A 24,308-nucleotide genomic window follows, 5' to 3' on the forward strand; every position below is an offset into this window, starting at 1 on the left:
AGAGGGTGGTTTTGCACCTCTCGCCAATGCTCTCCGAGTCTCTGTGTATCAACAACACATTGTCCTCCCCTTGATATCAAAGCACCCACCGCATAAAGTTGTTTAGATACCGCTGTGGAAATTAGAATTGAGGCTTGAATACAAAACAATTCTCACTGTGGTAGCTACTTTTACGTCTGTTATAGATTATGGGGATATTATCTACATGCATGCTTCGGCATCCCCACTTTAATCGCTGGATGCTACTTATCATTGCGCACTTAGGTTTATTACGGGTGATAGCTACAGAACTCACCACTGTGTTTTATATCAAAATGTGGGTTGGACTTCGCTGTCCATGAGACGAGAACAACATGCTCTCGTGTTCGTCTATAAAGCACTTCTGAATAATCTACCTCCTTATTTATCATCACTCATCAATATTAGAAGTAGAATTCCTAAAACCAGGTCTCAAGCATAGATTACACTTGAGGCCCATGCGATTTCCACAGAGTTGTGTATGGCTGCCTTTTCCTGTTACGCTCCTTGCCTATGGAATAGCCTGCAGTGTCACGCCCTGACCTTAGATATCTGTTTTCTATATTTTGGTTAGATCAGGGTGTGACTAGGGTGGGTACTCTAGTGTTGTATGTCTAGGGTTTTGTATTTCTATGTTGGCCTGATATGGTTCCCAATCAGAGACAGCTGTTTATCTTTGTCTCTGATTGGGGATCATATTTAGGCAGCCCGGTTTCCCACATTCTGTTGTAGGATCTTGTCTATGTGTAGTTGCCTGTCAGCACTCGTTTGTATAGCTTCACATTTCGTTTTATTTTGTTAGTTTGTTTAGTGTTCATTCTTTTAATAAATAACAATGTACGCATACCACACTGCGCCTTGGTCTGATCTTTATAACGAACGTGACATGCAGACTAAACTTAAACTTGAGACTCTTGTCCCCCATACCCATTTTAAATATTTATTGGGTATTTTTCTTTTTATATTGCTTGTAACTGTTTTGGGTAATGCATGTTCTTGTGCTGTTAGGGGAATAACCTGTGTGTAAATGTATCAATATGCTGCTGTATTTTTGTGTGTTATCTGTGAACTTTTTGTTTGTCTTGTGTAGTTTCATAATCATTGTACCTAAATTGTATGTGTAAACATGTATATGCAGGGCCCAGCTGTAAAAGAGACCTTGGTCTCAGTCTGTGTTCCTTGTTGAAATAAAGGTAGAATAATAATTATCACATACAGTGCCTTCAGAAAGTATTCATACCCCTTGACTCATTCCATATTTTGTTGTGTTCCAAAATGGATAAAAAAATATATTTAAAAATAATTGGTGAAAACAACATGTTTTATGAAATACAGATATCTAATTTACATTAAGTATTCACACCCCTGAGTCAATACTTTGTAGAAGCACCTTTGCCGGCAAACACAGCTTTGAGTTGTCTTGGGTATGTCTGCATCAGCTTTGCACATCTGAATTTGGGGATTTCATCCCATTCTTCCTGGCAGATTTTCTCAAGCTCTGTTAAGTTAGATGAGGAGTCTTTGTACAGACTTTCAATGGGATTCAAGTCTGTGCTTTGGCTGGCCAGTCAAGGACTTGCACATTCTTGTTCTAAAGCCACTGCAGCGTTGCTTTGGCTGTATGCTTGGGGTCATTGTCCTGTTGGAACGTAAATCCTTTCCCCATTCTAAGGTCGTTCGCACTCTGAAGTAGGTTCTCATCAAGGATTTGGCTTAGAGCTGACCCCATTTAGTTGACTGGTTGATTGTTTTGTCAATAGGCTGTTGGTTGACCAAGATTTGTTTTTTTGTAGTCGAGCAGTGGCAAATATATTTAAAAAATCACTTCACATGAGAACCCTGTCCGATTTGCACCCGTCTCAGTAGACTAATCCATTCAGGAGACGTGGCATTGGTCTAAGAAGAAGGGGAGTGTGGCTAAGATGCACAAGGCACATCTCTCTCCAGAATGCCATTTCATTGTTTCAGAACTTCCTTGTGTGAATTGTTTGCCCTTTGATTGTTAGTGTCTATCAATTCGCCATTACATATACCACCAGTAGTAGCCTACATTTACCGTTAATACCCATGATTTCTAATCGGCAATGTTTGTTTGGTTGCGGTAATTAATGCATTCAAAATATTATTATTATAACAACAACAGTCGTTTACTGTTGTCATTGTCGGAGTGGACACGCTATTTGCAGAGCTCACAACCTATGCTACACTTGTGAGAAACACGTTTATTTTTATTTCAATGCATTAACAAGTGTTTATAATTTATTCAGTGTCTTTTTTTGGGAGCACTCCTATCAATGTTGAGTAAGGACGAGCACCTGATTACGCATATAAAGTAGGTCTAGGCAACTTGGCCTGCGCGCAAATGTAGGCCTATAAATGTTCTCATTTGGGGAAGTCTGATTAGTATCTCACCAGCACTAATGACCTGTGGAGCTTCTTAAAAGTAAAACAGTCTGTTTTTAGAATCCATTGAGAATGACAATAGTTCCTCAAGTATTAGAAACATATATTTCCAGCTGTCTCTCCGATAACAACAGCATGAGAAGGAAACATGTAATGTTCTGATCCAATGGAAATACCTGATTACTTCTTATCCTGTGCACAAATTGCATACATGTGCAGAAAACTGAGGGCCAAGAATATTTTATACAATGTTGCAAGTTTGCTAGTGTTTCATGTTCATTGCAGACAGGCCATCCATGAGGAGGGCGGTTGGAAACAGGTTTTTTTTATTCTGGTTGATCTTGATCTCTTTATAAATACATTTGATTTGATATTAAAACACACATAGTGTGTCTATATATGGACGACTCGGTCAAGATTTGTTTTGTTGGGTGGACAGCTCTAAATTTACTGCATTCATTGGTAAACGTTAATCATATACAACCACCGACTGGCTCCTCGTTGCTGTTTCTCTAAAATGGCAACTCTGTGCTAATCCACATGTGCCAAATGAATCTCAATAAGTAAACCGTCAGGGATGTGCTAATCCACATGTGCCAAATGAATCTCAACAAGTAAACCGTCAGGGATGTGCTAATCCACATGTGCCAAATGAATCTCAACAAGTAAACCGTCAGGGATGTGCTAATCCACATGTGCCAAATTAATCTCAACAAGTAAACCGTCAGGGATGTGTAATCCACATGTGCCAAATGAATCTCAACAAGTAAACCGTCAGGGGTTGTATTTGATGAACGTTTTATTAAAATGTATGGATTTCAGCAAACAAAGAAAGGTATGCAACAACGGAGAACAAACCTAGGGACAGTGTTTCAGAATTGACCTTTTTGAAGTATCATGCAAAATGAAATAAAAGGAGTCTGAGGTTCATTTCAAAAACTTGAGTCTGTGCTCAACTCTGTGGAGGTGTTTAAGTGCTTGGCAATGCTACTCCAGGCTATATGGAATGGGGCATCTGTCCAGGGCTGCAGGCTGGAGTAGCACACAAATGGCTTGTATCATTAGTCTGCTGGGATAGATGGATACACTTATCCAGACCATAAACCATACTGTAGCTGTTTTTGAGTATTATTCAGGGATGGAAAGGTTAATGACCACATTTAAGCTCCTAAAAGCTACATTCTCAGACGTTAATTATGAAAATAGTTTGCTAACTTATACTTTATACGCTCTCTTACTTCGGTTTAGTGGGGGTCCAGACCAACTTGGCCCCTCCCAAGAAGGTCCAATCAGGGATGATCCAGTCTAGCCATGTCCAGGCCAGTGTGGCAGCCATGCAGAACCCCATGGGCTGTAATTCCAAGGGGGCCAACGGCCACTGCCCCTTACCCCGGCTCTCTGTCTCCTCCCGCTCCGCCAGCGTGGTGGCCAGCATGGACACAACCGGCGACCTCTCGGCCCACCACTCTGTGATGAAGTGGAAGACGGTGGTGGCGGTTTTTGTGGTGGTTGTAGCCTTCTTGGTGGGGGGCGGCCTGGCCTTCCGCGCCCTGGAGCAGCCCTTCGAGAGCAACCAGAAGGACAGCATCACCCTAGAAAAAACTTTGTTCCTGCGGAGGCACCCATGTGTCACGCCTCCTGAGCTGGAAGCACTGATCAAGGTGAGTGTTGCTGGTGGTGTGTGTGAACGTGTGTGGGTCAATGGCGAGTGGCACGAGGAATGGTGATGGTTATCACCATGCAGGCGTCATGCCCATAGGGGCACAGGGGCACGTGCCTCCTCAGATTTATCCTGATTGTTTTTCTCTGTAATACACCTAGCAATTTTATGAAGTTGGCTTTAGCTAGACCAGATAGGTTTCCAATCTCCCAACCTCAAAACTAGATACCAAGAAGCCATTTCAGGTTATCAATCAAGTTAGAGTAGCTAGCTTGTCTAATTATCTTAGCTGGCATGCCTGCTGGCATGGTTTGGTAGACTTTAAAAAGCAAACAATAACTAAATGTGCTGAATAAGACTCACAATCTTTGACCCAGTTTTGAGCATAGATGCAGAGAAGCATATTTAGTTTCTGTTTATATGAACACTAACCTCTTCAAATTCTATTCTATGTTCTGGAGCAATTTTGAGTACCCATGTCATAGTACATGGACTTAGGTATTGGCACATCTCAAAAGTTCTAGATGTGCAGCAGTAGTGCAGATGTACATAGATCTGAGGAGTATCTGAGGAGTTATATAGATGCCCAGCTAGTGAAATGTAAAATAGGGTTGTTTGTATAGATGTTACACTATTAATGCTGCTTTAGTAGCTTGTTAGAGTCCCTTCAGTGGTGCCCATGAGTCAGGATGAGTTATGAGCTAGGAACTTCCTTCCTATGAGCCTACCATGGACACACACACACACACCCCACTGACTACACACTGGCCGGCTGTGTGTTCTAATTTACAAGTATATGTCATGTGCCCTTCTTAAAGTAAACACAATAAGAACCCCAGGGCCTGTCAGTAGTATTGGTATTAACCATAATAGCTACAGTATAATGAACAATGACACATGTATATAAACATCCACTTCAGGCATCATGTTAGTTAAGTGGCATAATTGTCCAGCAGTCTTATGTTACATAGCTGTCAGCTGAGAAACAGGACTTGGGGGAATAACTTAATAGCTGATTGTCTGGGTAAGAAATGCAGCCTTACGTAAAACGTTGTAACTGCTGCAACCTCTAGAAATGTCCTTGGGCCTGATATTGTGAATAATTAAGGCTATGTATTGGTTTGTTGCTCTTTAACGACGCCCACACATGGCTAAATCAGGAAAATAAGCTGGTGGTCACTGGTCATGGCAGAGTTCATGTTTCTTTTATGTAACAGCAAGCTGTAGAAACAGAGCTTTGTTTGTGTGGGAAAAAGCGAAAAATTGTAAACAATGACGAGTATTATTGGAAGTATGCTCTATGAGAAATTGTTTATATTGTACATACCAGTAAGCACACATCTCTAGCACAACCCTCCCAGAATATACCTTAGACTGACCAATGATGCAAATCAGTCTCTAAGATTAACCTGGATCTGAGGACCTGCAGTTGATTTAAAGCTAGAATGATGTTTACTGCCTCTAGTAAACAGTGACCTACACAGAAACTGATGAAATGTGTCAGTTGGGCCTCTTTCTGCAAGGACCTAGGCTCATGAACCTTTCAGTTCCTGAGCCAGAACTTGTGAAAAATTGTGAAAATAACAAGCAGAAAATAACAATCACAGACTGTCTCAAAAGGACCATCTACACCAAGGACGATAACTATAAGGATAAATATAAAAAATATATTTTCTAATTCTTGTGAACAGGAGCGATTACACTACAACGATAACTACAAAAAGAGTGGAAAATGATAACGAGAGCTGTCGTTTGGATCACTTTCAGTGATCTACCTACCTACCTACCTACCAACCAACCAGTGTAATTGGGATTTTAGAAATCAAAAGCGGACCAAGTCACATCAAGCTCTGAAATGACAGCTAATTTTCCATTTTAATTTGGTTGAACTGTTTTCCATTGACATATACACTGCTCAAAAAAATAAAGGGAACACTTAAACAACACAATGTAACTCCAAGTCAATTACACTTCTGTGAAATCAAACTGTCCACTGAAGAAGCAACACTGATTGACAATACATTTCACATGCTGTTGTGCAAATGGAATAGACAACAGGTGGAAATTATAGGCAATTAGCAAGACACCCCCAATAAAGGAGTGGTTCTGCAGGTGGTGACCACAGACCACTTCTCAGTTCCTATGCTTCCTGGCTGATGTTTTGGTCACTTTTGAATGCTGGTGGTGCTTTCACTCTAGTGGTAGCATGAGACGGAGTCTACAACCCACACAAGTGGCTCAGGTAGTGCAGCTCATCCAGGATGGGACATCAATGCGAGCTGTGGCAAGAAGGTTTGCTGTGTCTGTCAGCGTAGTGTCCAGATTATGGAGGCGCTACTAGGAGACAGGCCAGTACATCAGGAGACGTGGAGGAGGCCGTAGGAGGGCAACAACCCAGCAGCAGGACCACTATCTCCGCCTTTGTGCAAGAAGGAGCAGGAGGAGCACTGCCAGAGCCCTGCAAAATGACTTCCAGCAGGCCACAAATGTGCATGTGTCTGCTCAAACGGTCAGAAACAGACTCCATGAGGGTGGTATGAAGGCCCGACGTCCACAGGTGGGGGTTGTGCTTACAGCCATTTACCAGGCATTTACCAGAGAACACCAAGATTGGCAAATTCGCCACTGGCGCCCTGTGCTCTTCACAGATGAAAGCAGGTTCACACTGAGCACATGTGACAGACGTGAGAGTCTGGAGACGTCGTGGAGAACGTTCTGCTGCCTGCAACATCTTCCAGCATGACCGGTTTGGCGGTGTGTCAGTCATGGTGTGGGGTGGCATTTCTTTGGGGGTGCAACTAGGGGGGTTCACATTGAGTCAAAATGCAAGCTGAGATCCAATGCTCAGATTTTTTTTAAACATGACAAACTTAAGCCTATGCAACATTAACCAATCAAAAAACATTCTGTAGCAATGAGGTTTGTGCAGTAGGCTATAGGCCAAATATATTATCACTTGAATTGCCCTGTCAATGTTGTTCTTCTCAGACCATTTTGAAATTACATTTAAAAATTGTAGGTATATGACCACACTGGTAATAGATCATTTGTTGTATTACTTGTGATGCACAGCTAAGTGAGCATAATATAATATACTATATATTTGTTTTACTGGACTGATGGTCTGCATCTGGTCGTCAGTCTGAAGGGAGGCTGCCTCTCTCCTGACTCAACGTCCCTCTGCTCTCCAAATCAAATCAAATCAAATTGTATTTGTCACATACACATGGTTAGCAGATGTTAATGCGAGTGTAGCAAAATGCTTGTGCTTCTAGTTCCGACAATGCAGTAATAACCAACAAGTAGTCTAGCTAACAATTCCAAAACTACTACCTTATAGACACAAGTGTAAGGGGATAAAGAATATGTACATAAAGATATATGAATGGGTGATGGTACAGAGCGGCATAGGCAAGATACAGTAGATGGTATTGAGTGCAGTATATACATATGAGATGAGTATGTAAACAAAGTGGCATAGTTAAAGTGGCTAGTGATACATGTGTTACATAAAGATGCAGTAGATGATATAGAGTAGAGTATATACATATACATATGAGATGAATAATGTAGGGTATGTAAACATTATATTAGGTAGCATTGTTTAAAGTGGCTAGTGATATATTTTACATCATTTCCCATCAATTCCCATTATTAAAGTGGCTGGAGTTGAGTCAGTGTGTTGGCAGCAGCCACTCAATGTTAGTGGTGACTGTTTAACAGTCTGATGGCCTTGAGATAGAAGCTGTTTTTCAGTCTCCCGGTCCCAGCTTTGATGCACCTGTACTGACCTCGCCTTCTGGATGATAGCGGGGTGAACAGGCAGTGGCTCGGGTGGTTGTTGTCCTTGATGATCTTTATGGCCTTCCTGTGACATCGGGTGGTGTAGGTGTCCTGGAGGGCAGGTAGTTTGCCCCCGGTGATGCGTTGTGCAGACCTCACTACCCTCTGGAGAGCCTTACGGTTGTGGGCGGAGCAGTTGCCGTACCAGGCGGTGATACAGCCCGACAGGATGCTCTCGATTGTGCATCTGTAGAAGTTTGTGAGTGCTTTTGGTGACAAGCCAAATTTCTTCAGCCTCCTGAGGTTGAAGAGGCGCTGCTGCGCCTTCTTCACGATGCTGTCTGTGTGGGTGGACCAATTCAGTTTGTCTGTGATGTGTACGCCGAGGAACTTAAAACTTACTACCCTCTCCACTACTGTTCCCTACCCTCTCCACTACTGTTCCACTGAGAAAAGGGAACACAGTCTTCCAGCTGATGGCAAACTCAAGACACACTCATGCCTCATGCACCTATTCATGTTATTACTCCTATGACCAGAGAAAGTTAAATATTCCTTGCTAATAATAACAACGCAAGCTTATCAGAACACTTTGGTATACTCATTCATTGCAGCTGCAGTGCTGGTTGGGAGAACGCACATGTTATAGCTTATATGTGTTGTACAAAGTGTTGACTGTGCTGAAACAAATAAAAAAATAGGAAGTAAGTCTTTATCATAGTTTTTTTACTTAACTGTTTGATGATCGACTAGAAATGCCTTGGAGATCGACCAGCCGGTGATCACTGGCTTAAGATTGTTGACTACATGTAAACTGTAATTAGTCTCCAATGTTTTATTAAAAACATAAATGAGCGCAATGAGCACTTGTTGTCTCTCAAATATATTGTTACAGTTGTTGGTTAGCTAGCTAGTGAATTTGAGCCATATTAGCAATGACATGAAATCAGTCAAAACACCCCAAAACAAGACATGGTATCAATAACAAGACGGAACTAGCTGAAATGAGTGACTTACGATTCCCTACATGACAGTTGTCTTGTCATTGTTGGTAGTTACATGTATCTGTCCATCCAGTATCGCAACAACCCAAGGACTTCTGCGCCATTGAAGTGTGCACATCGTTTTCGTGACTTTGTCAGCTAACCCATTGTGAGGGATCAGCCAGATGAAGTGGTCCGACTGCGCCCTCTCCTGGAGGTGGGCCACAGTACAGCCACTACTGATGAGCTCACATGAGGGCAATTGACTAATTGTTGTTGGTGCTCTCTTAAGGACCTGAAAAGAGGCAGAATGATTATGAGCCGGAGGCCACGGCGAATTCCACAGCACTATGATTCCCTGTTGTAGGTTATGCTCATGCTGTTGGTTTGGTGTTTAGTACCAACTGGTATTTTTAGTTTTTTTGTTTAGATAGCCCTTACACAGGCCTTTGTTTGTACTGCCCCAGGGAGAGTTAAAAGAAAAACACCCAATACAGTTTCCTTCTTTTTGTTGAAGTCACGTCTCTGCTTCTCATTTCGTGCTATCCCGCTACCTCTCGCACGCCATAGCAGAGATGAAAGCGAAGTGCAGAAGATGATCAAGGCCATTCTAGCCCAGCTGGCAGCATGTGGTGTACAACAGGCGCAAACACTGGCCGCAATCCAACAGGACCCGGCCCGGGAGAGGCCTGTCACCAGGGGAGCCACGCCGAGCGTGAACAGCCTGATCCCACAAATGAGCATGGAGGGCGACATCGAGGCCTACTTCATGGCCTTTGAACGGATGGCCAGGCGAGAAGGTTGGCCCCTGCTATCAGGGCCTGCACAGGCAGCGTATTACGACCTGGGTGAAGAAGCTGAGCTGGACTATGGCAAGTTGAAGGCAGAGGTGTTGGCTCAGTATAACCTGAACGCCCGCGAGAGAGCCCAGAGTTTCCACGGATGGATCTACAGGGATGGCGAATCACCCAGAGAACAAGCGTTCCAGTTAGTCCACCTAGTGAAAGGCTGGCTGGGGTCCGCCCGGTCCGTAGCGGAACTGAAAAATGTGCGTTCCTGGACTCCGGCAGCATGGTCTCCCTCAGCCAAAGGGATATACAGGACGACTGGACAGTGAAGTGAAGGCATCGTGCCTACACTGCAACGTCCAATGGTACCCCCGGGCCCGAGTAAAGATGACCACACCCGTGGGAAAAGTCACTAAGGCGATGGGCCTGTCACCGAAATTGTCAGTTCCTGTCCTCCTCGGCCGAGACTGCCCACTCTTCGACCGGTTGTGGTCCAATGTGAAGAAGCAGGAGTGTGGCCGACGAGAAGAGGAGCACACAGCGCCTTATGGGCCTGGCATATAACCCGGTGGCCCGCCATAAACTCAGCCGAAAGAAAGGAAACCACACTGGGCAACTAGACGGTCTACTAAGGGAACGGGAGAAGCAGGATGAGGAGTTTACATGACGGCTGTGGCGGGTCTTCGAAGAGACGTCCAGTGATGAGATGTGCCACGGAGTTGAGAGCCAAGTGAAGAGGGAGCCAGCCTGTCGGGTGGGGATAGGAGTCAGGAGGAAAGAGAGGAGCTGTGACAAATCTTCGCTGAGTCCACACCAGAGGAGTCCTGGCCGGGGTTTGGCACGAAGTCCAAAGACAGCGACATAGATCACCCCCCCCAAACCCCGTCCGAAGGCTACGGAAGTTTCCGTATGGGTCAGTTTGGCACGGCCCAACAGCAAGATCCGGAGGTGCTAAGGCTAATGGCCAAAGTGGCAGTTATTGATGGGAAGAGGCTACAGGATGAGTGTGAGTTACGTTTCCCATATTTTGCCATTTGGAACGGCCTATTATATTGGGTATGTAGGAGAAGGGAGGGCGAGTTCGAACTATTGATAGTACCAAGGTCATATCAAGACACTGTGCTGCACTTGGCCCACTTCCATGTCTTAGGCAGACATTTGGTATGGGAGAAAACAGCTGAGAGGGTACTAACCTGGTTCTACTGGCCGTGGGTGACCAGGGACGTAGCAAAATATTGCAGGTCATGCAATAGGTGTCAACGTACGGCCCCCAAGGCCCATTTTTGCAATCCCCTAATACCTCTTCCCATTATAGAAACACCATTCAAACAGATTGCCATGGATCTAGTGTGGCTGCTGCCACTATCATCCCGAGGACACCAATACATCCTCGTAGTAGTGGACTATGCGACCAAATATCCAGACTATTCCATTACCCACCATGGCAACATAAGTCATAGCCAAGGAGCTTTTCATGTTGTTTTTGCGAGTGGGATTACCCTTGACTACTCTAACAGATCAAGGCACTCCCTTTATGCCGCGGCTCATGAAAAACCTGTGTAAACTTAGGTGTAAAGCAGATTAGAATGAGTGTTTATCACCCCCAGACGGACGGACTGTGCGAGAGGCTGAATAAAACCATCAAGAGCATGTTAAGAAGTGTAGTGGATAAGGACAGAAAAAATTGGGACATGCTGTTGCCCCACCTTATGTTTGCCCTGCGCCAAGTTCCTCAAGCCTTTCCCGGGTTCTCCCCCTTCAAATTATTGTAAGGGCAACCACACAGAGGTATTTTGGATTTCAGCAAAAGAAGCCTGGCAGAACCAAGCATGTCTCTACCGCTCGTTCGATCACATAGTCCTTAGGATGGCCGCTATATGGCCAGTGGTTAACTAACACATGGGGCGAGCCAGGCTGCGCAGGCTGATCCAGCACCATATCAGGACAGAACCCGGGGCCAAAGTATGTTTAACATCTTCACATGTGAGTTCCAAATATCTCTAACGGTTGTCCCAGCGCGAGTTGTTTTATGCACATGTCAGAATGCACTCACTGTTCCAAAATGTGATTATTACGCAACAGGACAGTTACCACGCACTGCCGGCTAATTATCTATAGGCTATGTTTCAACTTGTTAATTTCAAATTATTTTCTAACAAGTTGTATTTTCTAACAACAGTTTGAATTGAGACGTGTTCCACCTCCTCATTAATTCACATTCAGCATTGCAGACAATTTATGTTTGGGGTTTTACTGAGCCGGATAAACTTCTCTCTTTGAGGAGAGCCCACCGCACTTTACTCACGTTTGCGTAGATCAAGTATGTATATGACCTCAGCAAAAAAATAAATGTCCTCTCACTGTCAACTGCATTTATTTTCAGCAAACTTAACATGTGTATATATTTGTATGAACATAAGATTCAACAACTGAGACATAAACTGAACATGTTCCACAGACATGTGACTAACAGAAATGGAATAATGTGTCCCTGAACAAAGGGGGGGGCGGGGGGGTCAAAATCAAAAGTAACCGTCAGTTTCTGGTGTGGCCACTAGCTGCATTAAGTACTATAGTGTATCTCCTCCTCATGCACTGCACCAGATTTACCAGTTGTTGCTGTGAGATGTTACCCACTCTTCCACCAAGGCACCTGCAAGTTCCCAGATATTGGGGGAATGGCCCTAGCCCTCACCCTCCGATCCAACAGGTCCCAGACGTGCTCAATGAGATTGAGATCCGGGCTCTTTGCTGGCCATGGCAGAACACTGACATTCCTGTCTGGCAGGAAATCACGCACAGAATGAGCAGTATGGCTGTTAGTATTGTCATGCTGGATGGTCATGTCAGGATGAGCCTGCAGGAAGGGTACCACATGAGGGAGGAGGATGTCTTCCCTGTAACACACAGCGTTGAGATTGCCTGCACTGACAACAAGCTCAGTCCGATGGTGCTGTTAGACCCCCCCACAGACCATGATGGACCCTCCACCTCCAAATTGATCCTGCTCCAGAGTACAGTCCTCATGGCTCTTTGTAGCATGCCTAAGGCACATTCTGGCAGATGAGCAGGGACGCTGGGCATCTGTCTTTTGGTGTTTTTCAGAGTCAGTAGAAAGTTAGTGTCCTAAGTTTTCATAACCTTAATTGCCTACCGTCTGTAAGCTGTTAGTGTCTTAACGATCGTTCCACAGGTGCATGTTCATTAATTGTTAATGGTTCATTGAACAAGCATGGGAAACCGTGTTTAAACCCTTTACAATGAAGATCTGTGAAGTTATTTGGATTTTTACGAATTATCTTTGAAAGACAGGGTCCTTAAAAAGGGATATTTCTTGCAAGTTTTTTGCCAGCTACGTGTGGCGCCATGTTTGTTGACATTATACAATGCATTCTGGGTGTCACGTCTGTCAGACCAAAGATGTTATAATGAGGTGAAGGAATGGTTCACTCCTCTTTCGGGTAAACTTCTGGAAGTGAATGAAGGGAAGAGGATGATCGTAGATGAAACACCCCCTTCAACATGCACACTATAAACAGACCAAACTCATCTTGTCTCCTCTTATCTTTGGTTGATGCAAAAAAAAAACATTCCGGAGTTCACAAACTACTCATCGGATTACTTTGGATTTCTAGAAAGTGTTTTACTCAATTATTTTGACCGATGGTGAGCTCACCCGAGATGTGATTAATTATAAATAGTAATGGCTGTTAGCTAATTCATATTGTTGTTTCTGTCAGCCTAGAGTTATAAACATATGAGCGCTTGTGTAATCTTTCCTCAGTTAGCGCTAGTACAAATGTAGCCTACATTTTCCGGTTTGGCTGATTGTGTTATGCTGTAGCTACTTCTGTGATTGGCTGAACGTTGCATCCAAAAGTAAACTGGTCACATTCTGGACATAAATTTGTAAGGATCGTGTTTGTGCAAAATGTTTCTGTGGAAAAAAGTGTTGCCAGCTCAAATGCTGATTGTTGACTCATTTGAAAATTGACGTCTAAAAAAAAGTTCTAATCACACCGGTTTGATCGTATGCAACAGGGACCACTATATAATGATCACACCCATTTGTTGGTACATGCGGAAAGGTTAAGGCTGTATAGAATCACCGAAGCTAGGAGAGAGATGAGGCATGCCGCAGTGGGAGAAATGATATGACTAGGAGTGGTGGAGCCATCCACAAGTGCGTGGTCTAGCCCGATCGTGCTGGTGCCAAAACCGGATGGGTCAACAATAGTGATATTGTTGAATATGACATTTTTGGCCAATACCGATATCCAATATTTTCCTTGGCAAAAAAAAACAATACCGATAACCGATATTTAAAATTTTAGCGGCATTTTGAGATTTCTAGTACAGTTTAAATAGTTAACACACACATGGATGCAGCGGTCTAAGGCACTGCATCTCAGTGCAACAGGCGTCACTACAGTTCCTGGTTCGAATCCAGGCTGTATCACATCCAGCTGTGATTGGGAGTCCCATACGGCGGCGCACAATTGGCCCAGCGTCGTCTGGGCCGTCCTTGTAAATATGAATTTGTTCTTAACTGACTTGCCTAGTTAAATAAAAGTTGCACACGCACACCACACTCACCAAAAAGTAATTTGGTTGGCATTTACGTATGTCCCCATTACCAGTAAAACATAATAAAAACCTATTTCTTTCACTTACTTGGTGTGCTGTTCATTTGTTCAGTCATTTCATTCTCAACCAGGATTTCTACGGAACGCCGTTTTGGTCTTTGCGTGTCAAAAAAGATACACATCAAATAACACTATTTGACGTGTTAAATAACACGACATAATCTGTTTCAGTAGCTATAGTTAGCTAGCTAACTATATAGCTAGGTGTCATCATCTAAAATAACCCTAATTTATAATAAAGTCCTTATTTTATTAATGGTTGTCGGACCCATCTATGCTAGCCACAATAAGATGAGCACTGGGTTATGTGTTGTGAAGCTAGCCACAATAAGGATTAGCCACAGTGGTGGACTTTGCGGTAAGCCTTCAAAATAAAAGTATGTCATTGACAGTGATGCAAATGAATACAAATAGTATAATTATGCCAGTTTGTATTCATTTGCATCACTGCAGTTACATAGTTTTATTTTGAAGGCTAACCGCAAATTCCACTATTGTGCCTAATCCTTATTGTGGCTAGCTTCACAACACATAACCCAATCCAAGCTAAAGCTAGCTACCCCAGAAGTTGCGGTCGAACAAATTAAGCTTTATTACCAACACGGTATTGTAAACACATCGTTCGTGGCCGGTGTTTGCTTGTTTGCAGACTTTTTTGGACAGCTTTGACAGTGTTACAGTATCTTTTTTGACACGCAAAGACCCAAAAAGCATTCCATAGTATGTATGTCGTGAAGCTAATAGCAGTGACGCTATTACTGTGGAACTCTGGTAGGGCAACATCTGAAAAATAGTGCACTTTTGGTAGTGTGTACTGGTGCTCGACCAGTCGGCGAAAGCCAACATCACCCACGACAGAGAACGGTTGATTGTCATGGGCAATGAATTCCATTATCTTGGCTTTAATGGATTTCGCCTTTGAGTTGTCTTGCTGAAATGTTCTTACTCTTTCAAATGACTGCTCGACTTGATGACTGCTCGATCCACACAGCAGACATTGTGGGCTAGGTTAGGAATACTGTGTTGCAATGCACAAACCCTGTTTTGAGGATGCCAGACTTTAACATGCCTTTTACTGTGTTCATAGACGCATCAGACACGGGATAGGGGCCGTGTTGTTGCAGGGGGAGGGGAGGGGGAGGAGGAACACCCCATTGTGTATATCAGTCGTAAGCTGTCCCCGAGGGAGTGAAACTATGCTACGGTGGAGAGAGAGGTGTTGGTGATTATAAGTGGGCACTGGGGTTTATGAGGTACTACCTCCTGGGAAGAAGTTTCCTCCTGGTCACCGACCATGCCACCCTCAAGTGGATGACGGGACAGAGGGACAACAATAGCCGGATAACAAGGTGGTTCCTAGCTCTGCAGCCATTTAAAATTTGAGGTGTTTCACAAGCCCGGACAACTACACGGTATTGTGGATGTGCTTACTCGCCTAGACCTGGTGGGTCCAGCTGACGCGAGTCCCCCTGGGTCTGGTTTGAGGGGGGTGATGTGTGAGGGATCATCCGGATCAAGTGGTTCGACTGCGCCCTCTCCTGGAGGTGGGCCGCAGTACAGACACTACTGATGAGCTCACCTGAGGGCAATTGACTAATTGTTGTTGGTGCTCTGTTAAGGACCTGACTGAAGCGCAGAAAGAGGCAGAATGATTACGAATTCCACAGCACTATGATTCTCTGTTATAGGTTCGGCTCAAGCTGTTGGTTTGGCATTTAGTACCAACTGGTCGTTTTTGTTGTTGTTTGTTTGTTTAGGGGAGAGTTGAAAGAAAAACACCCAATACAGTCGCGTCTCTGCGTCTCATTTCGTGATGTCCCGCTTAGGATCATGTTCGTGAATGGGTACGGCCTTTCACTCCATCTATAGAACCTTTTTGGTAAATTATAAATTTAACTGCCATTCTTAATTCAAAAACCAATCCATTCCAGCATGATAACTTGAGGACGTGGTTGAACAAATATATGAAGCCAAAGTCAACTATAGGATAGATAAATAAATTGAACCGTTATTAGAATTTGAGCACGTTTGTAAGTTAGCTAAACCAAAAAAGCTAGGCTACTTTAATTTGCCACTTTACAAGCTAGCTCTTTGAAATATACATAATTGTTTTTATGGGATATGCCAAATAGAGCTACAGACCCAGCCTGACATTGGAAATGAGCTAATTGTTTGTTTTATTTCAGTGTGTAGTCATTTGAAGGGACTAGCCTATATTTCATGAAGCCATTAGAAGACTCTTGCTGTCTGAGAGGAGGTATTTATAATACACCCCCTTTCCCTATTTTGTTGCCTTACAACCTGGAATTAAAATAGATTTTTATTTTGGATTTCATGTAATGACCATACACAAACTAGTCAAAATTGGTGAAGTGAAATGAAAAAAATACAAAAAGTGGTCTGTGCATATGTATTCAACCCCTTTGCTATGAAGCCCCTAAATAAGATCTGGTGCAACCAATTGCCTTCAGAAGTCATGTAATTAGTTAAATAAAGTCCACCAGTGTGCAATCTAAGTGTCACATGGTCTGTCACATGATCTCAGTATAGTATAGTATATATACAGTCGTGTCAGTCGTGTCTTTAGATATTTTTGTCAGATGTTACTATGGAATACTGAAGTATAATTACAAGCATTTCATAAGTGTCAAAGGCTTTATTGACAATTACATGAGTTGATGCAAAGAGTCAATATTTGCAGTGTTGACCCTTCTTTTTCAAGACCTCTGCAATCCACCCTGGCATGCTTCTGGGCCACTTCCTGACTGATTGCAGCCCATTCTTGCATAATCAATGCTTGGAGTTTGTCAGAATTTGTGGGTTTTTGTTTGTCCACCCGCCTCTTGAGGATTGACCACAAGTTCTCAATGGGATTAAGGTCTGGGAAGTTTCCTGGCCATGGACCCAAAATATCAATGTTTTGTTCCCCGAGCCACTTAGTTATCACTTTTGCCTTATGGCAAGTTGCTCCATCATGCTGGAAAAGGCATTGTTTGTCACCAAATTGTTCCTGGATGGTTGGGAGAAGTTGCTCTGGGAGGATGTGTTGGTACCATTCTTTATTCATGGCTGTGTTCTTAGGAAAAATTGTGAGTGAGCCCACTCCCTTGGCTGAGAAGCAACCCCACACATGAATGGTCTCAGGATGCTTTACTGTTGGCATGACACAGGACTGATGGTAGCGCTCACCTTGTCTTCTCCGGACAAGCTTTTTTCCGGATGCCCCAAACAATCCGAAAGGGAATTCATCAGAGAAAATGACTTTACCCCAGTCCTCAGCAGTCCAATCCCTGTACCTTTTGCAGAATATCAGTCTGTCCCTGATGTTTTTCCTGGAGAGAAGTGGCTTCTTTGCTGCCCTTCTTGACACCAGGCCATCCTCCAGGTCTTCGCCTCACTGTGTGTGCAGATGCACTCACACCTGCCTTCTGCCATTCCTGAGCAAGCTATGTACTGGTGGTGCCCCGATCCCGCAGCTGAATCAACTTTAGGAGACGGTCTTGGCGCTTGCTGGACTTTCTTGGGCGCCCCGAAGCCTTCTTCACAGCATTTGAACCGCTCTCCTTGAAGTTCTTGATGATGCGATAAATGCTACCAAAGTATGATTCCCAATCAGAGACAACGATAGACAGCTGCCTCTGATTGGGAACCACACGCGGTCAAAAACAAAGAAATAGGAAACATAGAATGCCCACCCTAATTACACCCTGACCTAACCAAATAGAGAAATAAAACGTCTCTCTAAGGTCAGGGCGTGACAGCCATAAAAAAGCCAGACTACGGTTTGCAACTGCACATTAGGACAAAGATCGTACTTTTTGGAGAAATGTACTCTGGTCTGATGAAACAAAAATAGAACTGTTTGGCCTTAATGACCATCGTTATGCTTGGAGGAAAAAGGGGGAGGCTTGCAAGCTGAAGAACACCATCCCAACCCAGAAGCACAGGGGTGGTAGCATCTTGTTGTGGGGGTGCTTTGCTGCAGGAGGGACTGGTGCATCATGAGTAAGGAAAATGACGTGGCTATATTGAAGCAACATCTCAAGACATCAATCAGGGATTTAAAGCTTGGTCACAAATGGGTCTTCCAAATGGACAATGACCCCAAGCATACTTCCAAAGTTGTGGCAAAATGGCTTAAGGACAACAAAGTCAAGGTATTGGAGTGGCCATCACAAAGCCCTGACTCAATCCTATAGAAAATGTGTGGGCAGAACTGAAAAAGCGTGTGTGAGCAAGAAGGCCTACAAACCTGACTCAGTTACACCAGCTCTGTCAGGAGGAATTGCCAAAATTCACCCAAATTATTGTGGGAAGCTTGTGGAAGGCTATCCAAAACGTTTTACCCCAATTAAACTATTTAAAGGCAATGCTACCAGATACTAATTGAGTGTATGCAAACTTCTGACCCACTGGAATTGTGATGAAATAAATAAAAGCTGAAATAAATAATTCTCTCTACTATTATTCTGACATTTCACATTCTTAAAATAAAGTGGTGATCCTAATTGGCCTGAAACAGGGATTTTTTTACTAGGATTAAATGTCAGTAATTGTGAAAAACTGAGTTTAAATGTATTTGGCTAAGGTGCATTTTTTACTTCCGACTTCAACTGTATGTGGATCCAACCCTCGTGGCAGCCAGTTTACTACTATTTGTGAATCCAACCTCCAACATACTATGAAATGGGCACCAAGCCTACAGAGCCTTGTTGGAGCATATAGTGCCATGCTGTGTAATTCACGTGATGAATGAGAATGGAATAGGCAAGATGCACTTAATTGTCTGAATAGGTCCATTTTTGTCTCCGCTTTCAGTTATGAACCCAAAGATCCATGAAGCCTATGCATTTGATTTGCTCCAGTTTTCACTAGACTCCTTTTGATGGTAGCATCTTCAACACTGCTCCAGTGAATATCTGAGTGGCCCTCTTTCTTTCTCCCTTTTTCTTTTATCCCCACACCCAGCTCCATTCCTATTAATGGAGCATTATCCATGCGGTGGCCGATATTTCAGAGGGAAAAAACAGGCTATTGCAACCAACTGCAGTGTTTGTGTAAATCATGGAAGTGTTTCATGAAGGAGGAGTTGAAATAAAAACCTTTGTGCCTAGGGGCTCCGTGGGGAATATATTATTCATTCCATGTCCCGACAGTCACCGAACTCCTCTATAAGCAGCTGAACCAGCAGAGCCAATTCTCTAGCATTACTTTTAGATTACAGTTTTTTTCGATTGCTAAACGACAGTGGGCACAACTGGAGTCACATGTGCAAAACTCTAACTACAGTCTGCACTACCAACAGTCACCTGAGCTAAACAGTTCACATCACCTGCAAAGCTCATTCCAAGCAACACAACTCTTAACACATGGCTCAAAACACGCTCAGTGCAGCCAAACACTATGCACAACCCTCACTGAGATAACACACACTGTCACTCAGAACACACTGAGAGTAAAAACACTAGCATCAAACACCAATACAGAAAATACAAACTTTTCATCTTTACAGTTTGAACAATTTCAGTGACTTCATACAAAGTAATATTTTCTTCAAAGAAAAGAGTGTCATTCTTTCACATGATTTATACAATTTTTTAGAACATAACAATTCTTTAAGGTAAATGAAAATTAGCAGTTTGCTTCAATAGTCTGTAGTAATTTACGGAATTTCAGTAATGAGAAAAAAAGGTAGAAACTAAAAGTACATACTGTAATTCGAACAAATAATTGAGGGGCTAATCCTGCCTCTCTCTAGCATCAGGCCACAGGTTTTCTTCAACATCACATCTAATGTTTTCTCTTGCCATGCACCTGGGGAAGAACCTTCTGGAGTGCCTTATCCATCCCTGGCAGTCCTCTGGACTCGTGTCCTCACATCCGGCACGCATGGCTTCCAAAAGAGACATTTGGTCATGTGGGTGGTGACCAAACACTTTCCACCTCCAGGCAGAGAAAAACTCCTCTATTGGGTTGAGGAAGGGTGAATATGCAGGCAGGTACAAAACCATAAATCTGTGATGTGCTGCAAATCAATCTGTGACAGCTGCAGAGTGGTGAAAAGCAACGTTATCGCAAACTATGACAAAAACTTGGGGGTTTCTTACTGGCTCCCCCTGTTCTGCTGGCACTAGCTGAGCATAGAGCTGTTCTAGGAAAGCTATAAGCCTTTCTGTGTTGTATGGGCCAATGAGTGGTGTGTTGAGAAGCAAACCATCATTGGCCATTGCAGCACACATGGTGATATTTCCCCCCCCCTTTGGCCTGGAACCTCCACAGTGGCCCTTTGACCTATAACATTCCTTCCTCTGCGCCGTGTTTTGGCAAGGTTAAATCCAGCTTCATCGATAAATACAAATGAATGTGGTCTTTCCAGTGCTTCCACCTCCATTACTCTCTGAAAAACAGTAAGTGCACAGTTTTACTGTAGAAATGCTAGTGTTTTTTTTTACTGTAAATATTTTGTATAGCTGTGTACGTAACCTCAGACGTCTTACCTGGACATATTGGTATCTTTGCTCTTTTACCCGTTCACTGTTTCTCTCGAACGGTACAGTGTATAACTGTTTCATTGTAACTTGGTGTTTCTTTAGGACTCGAGCAATAGTTGTTGTGCTGACAGAATTAACATTTTCAAATATATCATTATCAGCCAGCACTCTATCTTGAATCTCCCGCAGTTTTATTGCATTGTTGACAACAACCATGTCAACAATAGCATTTTCCTGCGCATCTGAAAATATGTTTCCTCTTCCTCTTTTCCTCTTTGGGTCCTGTTGTAAAAATATATTTTACAGTCAAACTTACTGTAATATATATCTGTGTAAATATTCTATAATTGCAATACAAAATAGATTCCTGTAATGTTTTCATTTACTGTAAGGATGTAACTGTTTGCATGATGGAAAATTCGCATTACAGATGCCACTGTGGATCTTTGCAGATTGGGTTGCACCCTCAACCCTGCCTCTCTCAATGAGAGACCATGGTTCACGACATGGTCTATAAGTGTAGCCCTTATTTAATCTGAAATAACAGCTCTTTGTCTTCTTTGTCTTCCTCCACGCATCCGCCCTCTCCCTGCCACCCTTCTCCCTCCACGAACCCATCTTCCTGGTTCCATTTCCAAAATGAGTCTTTCTGAGCTCTACCTATATATACTGTAATATGTGTGTGTGTTCACTAACAAGTCTAAAACAAGACACCTGCTTAGCCTTTCAGCTGAAATTGCAATCAGCAGTGTTTGAAAGGCACAAGGCTGAAATCTATTCCGTTTTGAATGTGTGGTTCACAGTTTTGACAGCAGTGTGTTAGCATTTGAACAAAGTGCTGTAAATCCACAGTGTTGTGCAGGTTGTGGTTAAAGTCATGGGATAAGTGTGTAGAGTTTTGAAAACTGTGTTCAAGCAATGAAAAACGAACTAGAGTTTGATCCACATGAACTGCTGCTGTGCAGACTGTAGTTAGAGTTTTGCACATGTGACTCCAGTTGTGTCCACTGTCGTTTAGCAATCGAAAAAAAAACTGTATTATGGTATAGAGGTTGACCGAACAATCGGAAATTGGTAGTTTTGAGAGCCAATTTTTAAAATATTTTTAAAATATATATATATATATTTATTTTACACCTTTTTAACTATGCAAGTCAGTTAAGAACACATTCTTATTTTCAATGACGGCCTAGGAACGAGGCAGAATGACAGATTTTTACCTTGTCAGCTCGTGGGATTCAATCTTGCAACCTTACAGTTAATTAGTCCAACGCTCTAACCACTTTTTGTTTTCAACATTCATTACAGGTAACTTAAACTCTATTTTTATTCAAACAGTTGGGAGAATTTGTCTCCTAAGCAGAATCTTCAGTATCATTGTCACTTCAGAGCTGTGTGTGTGTGTGTGTGTGTGTGTGTGTGTGTGTGTGTGTGTGTTTGTTTGTTTGTTTGCTTTTCTCTGCCATCTGTAAAACAAACAGAGAACCAGTGTGGGACTGTTACATGGAATTGGCACCAGGAAAAGCAAGGTGTCTTATTTGTGATGAAGATGTAAGCATGGGGTCAGCAACGGCTAAATCAAAAAATACCACCAACCTGTTGAATCACCTTAAGAACACCCATCCAAAAGCCCATAATATGTTTTATATTAAGTTAAAATAAAAGTGTTCATTCAGTATTGTTCCAATTGTCATCATTACAAAAATGTGTGTGTAATAAAAAAAAAATTGTCCGATTAATCGGTATAACGTCTTTTTTTGTCCTCCAATAATCGGTATAACGTCTTTTTTTGTCCTCCAATAATCGGTATAACGTCTTTTTTTGTCCTCCAATAATCGGTATAACGTCTTTTTTTGTCCTCCAATAATCGGTATTGGCGTTGAAAAATCATAATCGGTCGACCTCTATTATGGTATTGAGCAACTAGAACATTAGTTTATTTTTTCAAGTTAATTCTATAGTATCCATGGGATATCAAGCATTTAGAACAAGTGGCACTCTTGCCTTTTTTGCTTATTCTTTTTACAGTATAAAACCACAGGAGGTTGGTCGCACCACAAGCAAGGACAGACCCATGGTAATGGCTGGAGTGGAATAGGTGGAATGATATGAAATACATCAACCACATGGTTTGATGCCATTCCATTTGCTTAGTTCCAGCCGCTAGGGGAGCCGTCCTCCCCTCAACACCCTCCACTCTATAAAACAATTCATTGGATGATGTTCAGTTTGTCACTCTTTAATTGATGTTGAGAGCGACGAACCCATCGATATTTTGCCGTTTGTCCAGCCTCTTTCATTTATAACAACCCATATACGTATATTAGCCTTCATTTGAGAGAGCGAACCATATTCCGAAGCTCAGCTAAAGGAGGTTACAGCAAAACCAGTAACTGTACTCACTTGAGAATTGGCCCTTGGGGTGTGCACTTTTAAAACAAGCACTCTATCAAAATGTCTGGGATTTATCTGTTCCCCTAACAGGTTCTATATCCTGGCCATTAGTGTTGTGTCAAGCCTGTCATTCAACCATCTTTCATCTTATGTTGTCAAACTGTTTGACGTGGGCATCAGCTGCGAAGTGGCACTTTCAAGAACAGAGTGTGTGTATGTGTGTCTCAAGTGTTTCTGCTGCCCACCCACTGTGTGCCCACTGGGACGTTGGGCCTAATTGGCAGTCCCTAGAAGGGTCGGTATGACTCAGTGTGTTTGGCACAATGTAACTTCATGGTGTCATCCACTCCAATCAAGACCTGCTGTTTTTCATATCCACTCTTAGCTCGAAAATAGAGCTTCTTGAATGTTATACTGTCCAGAGGCAGTTTTTTTTTTTATAGTAAGCAAGTATATTATTTGCCCTATACTGTCTTTAATGGGTGGAAAAACTGTAATTTACTGCGCAACTATAATGGGTTGTATGACCAGATTCTCAAGATATTCCTTCTGCAGGCATGCACAAACATACTCCTGCGCGACATTGCAATGACCTGGGTGAAGTTGCAGTCACTACCTCTTTGTGGCACTAGTCATTTGTTAATATGATTAGCAAAATATGCAATTTGATTAAACTCATGTTAAACAAATATTATGGCTGAACTCAAATGTGCTGGATATTTTGCTTTTAAATTATATTGTAAATTGGAATGGTAGAGTTGGTCAAATAGCTCTTACACAGCCTGGTGGTGTGTTTTGGGTCATTGCCCTGTTGAAAAACAAATCAAATAAAACTTTATTTGCCACATGCGCCGAATACAACAAGTGTAGACTTTACAGTGAAATGCTTACTTACAAGCCCTTAACCAACAGTGCAGTTCAAGAAGAAGAAAATATTCAGGTTAAAATGAAACATAATACGAAAACACAATAAGAATAACAATAATGATGCTATATACAGTGGGCACCGGTACCAAGTCTGTATGCAGAGGTACAGGCTAGTTGAGGTAATCTGTACATGTAGGTGGGGGAGAAGTGGCTATGCATAGGTAACAAACAAACAGCGAGTAGCAACAGTTTACAAGGGGGGTAAAAGCGGTTGA

General features: G+C 42.8%; 1 pseudogene; it reads left to right on the forward strand.

Moving 5' to 3' along the window:
- LOC115138645 (potassium channel subfamily K member 10-like) overlaps positions 1-24,308 on the forward strand; it is a 52,013-nt pseudogene that overhangs the window by 5,203 nt on the left and 22,502 nt on the right.

The sequence above is a fragment of the Oncorhynchus nerka genome, linkage group LG12 (genome assembly GCF_034236695.1).
Source record: "Oncorhynchus nerka isolate Pitt River linkage group LG12, Oner_Uvic_2.0, whole genome shotgun sequence".
In the NCBI taxonomy this organism is placed as follows: Eukaryota; Metazoa; Chordata; class Actinopteri; order Salmoniformes; family Salmonidae; genus Oncorhynchus; species Oncorhynchus nerka.